Raw genomic sequence first — 2212 nt, 5'->3', positions numbered from 1 at the left:
TGCAGAGTCCTTCTTTGCCACTTCAGGTCACCCTCGCAGGCTCCCGTGCTGGGGCGTGGAAGTCTTTGGAGGCCCTTACTTAGTGGCCCAGCTGGGCTGCTGTGCATCTGGGATGTGGCTGAGGGAGGGTACAGCCCACGCGCTGGAGAACGTCTCCCCTACCAGGTTCCAGTGGAGCCTCAGAAACAGGCCCCAAGGCTGCTAAGCCTTGCTGGGTGTGGGCGCTCATGGCCCACCTTGTGGTGGGTGAAGGCTTTGGGTTGGGCAGCAGATTGTCCTGGGGGAACCTGGCAGTCCTGGCACCATGACCTATCTGGGCCAGTGTCATGCCCGTTGGGGCAAATGGACACAGCTGCCTGCCAGCAGCTCCGGTCCCGGGGTGTCTGCACCCTTCCAGCCCATCCTCTGGGTCCCCAGAAGCAGTCGGGGGAGCATCCACCAGGCATGACCTCTGCTGTCCTCAGAGGACTGAGCAGAGAACCCCGGGGGCCACGACGTTGGGGAGCAGCAGGGGTCACCATCCATAGGGCACAGCCCCCACAGCGAGCTCAGACCCCGACGTTCTGAGGCTTCATCCAGGCTGGGCTCCTGCTGGGCAAGGCTGTGACCATTTCTCATGGGGCCAGGTTCTCGTCCCCACACCCGCTGCACAGGGCAGGCCAGGCTGGGCTTCCCACTGTGGGGATGAAGGATCCCCCACAGAAGGAGGAGAGCAGAGTCCACAAACATCCTGACAGCCTCAGCCTCCCTGTGCCTGGCCGGCCCCCACGGCTTCCCCGTCTCCTCCAGGCCCCACAGACACTGATACATGGAGAGAGACCCCCAACACCAGCTTCCCCCGCATGTCTGTCTCCGTGTGCGTGCTGACAGCAGTGACGATACTAGTTTGGAGGGGGTTTGGGAAGCCCAGTGGTACCCGAGAATTTTCTGGACATTTAAGCCGGTTCCTGGGTGTGGCCTTAATGTGGAGGCTGCCCTTCCTTTCACTGAATAAGCTGCGTCACTCATAAGCTCACTGAGGGAACCCCCGTCTGCCAGCTCGTGTGTGCTCAGACGAGGTCCGTGTCTCAAGCGTTCTATAACGGCTGCAGTGCAGTATGAGGTCACACTGCTGTGTTCAGGGCTTGGCTCACTGCCTGCGGGGCTGGACCTTTGCACCTCCAGGGCCCCCAGCAGCTGAGTTTCGGGTCAGTGTCCTCCGTGTGCATTCCTGGGGTCAGGACCCTGCTCCTGAGGGATTCCTGGGGGTTCATGTACCAGCTGTGACAACATCCAGGGGTTGGGCCGAGGAGCAGACACCCTTGGGGAAACTGGCTGTGTCCCTCCCCTCCCCCGTCCCAGGAGCTGAGGTCCTGGCGAGGCCGCAGGGCCAGGTCCAAGCATGTGGACTGTCCGTGTCCCGTCCTGTGGTCCCTGACCCCACGTGACACCCACGTGTGGTGGATGGCCTGGGCTGTGGCTAGGCCCCCAAGCTGTCCAGGATGCCCAGGGCTGGTGACCACCCAGGCAGGTGGGGGCCCCTCTTGGTAACAGGAGTCAGGGCAGAGCCCACCTGGGTGGCCGCAGAAGGTCTGGCTGCCCCTGTATCCACTGCCCCCCACCATGGCCAATCAGAAGGGTCAGGGGCTCCTGGTCTTCCTGGGAGGGACATGGCCTGGCCAGCTCTAGGGGTTCTGAGCAGCTCTAGGACCTAGCCAGCGAGGGCTCAGGCTGGGGGTGTCAGGGCCGGGGTCCTCCTGAAGTCCCTCCCACACCACACAGATAGTGGCCTTTTTGTGGACAGCAAATTCTTGAGCCACAAAAAGATGCAGATACAGGCCGCCACCAGGAGGGCAGCCCGGGTGGGGATGGCACTCAGCAGGCAGACAGGACCTGGGGCCTGCGTCAGGGTCTCAGGCTTGGGAGCACCAGAAGAGACAGTGGCTCCCGCCAGTACCCATTCAAAGGGGCTTGGGCTGAGGACCCACACCCAGGGCTGCCCTGCAGAAATGCCCCCGCAGAGCCCAGCGGTCTGTGGGGTCAGCAGGTGGGGTGCGAGTGGAGGGGCGCAGGTGCAGGCCTGGCTCCTGCCCGGTCCTGCCAGCCTCCCCTCCGCCCAGCCCGCACCCGCGTCTCCCCGCAGAGCTCTCCGTGGCACAGTGCACGCAGCGGCCCGTGGACATCGTCTTCCTACTGGACTGGAAGTCTTTGGAGGCCCTTACTTAGTGGCCCA

The sequence above is a fragment of the Mandrillus leucophaeus genome, unplaced genomic scaffold, assembly GCF_000951045.1.
Source record: "Mandrillus leucophaeus isolate KB7577 unplaced genomic scaffold, Mleu.le_1.0 Scaffold526, whole genome shotgun sequence".
In the NCBI taxonomy this organism is placed as follows: Eukaryota; Metazoa; Chordata; class Mammalia; order Primates; family Cercopithecidae; genus Mandrillus; species Mandrillus leucophaeus.
This window is presented reverse-complemented; position numbering follows the sequence as displayed.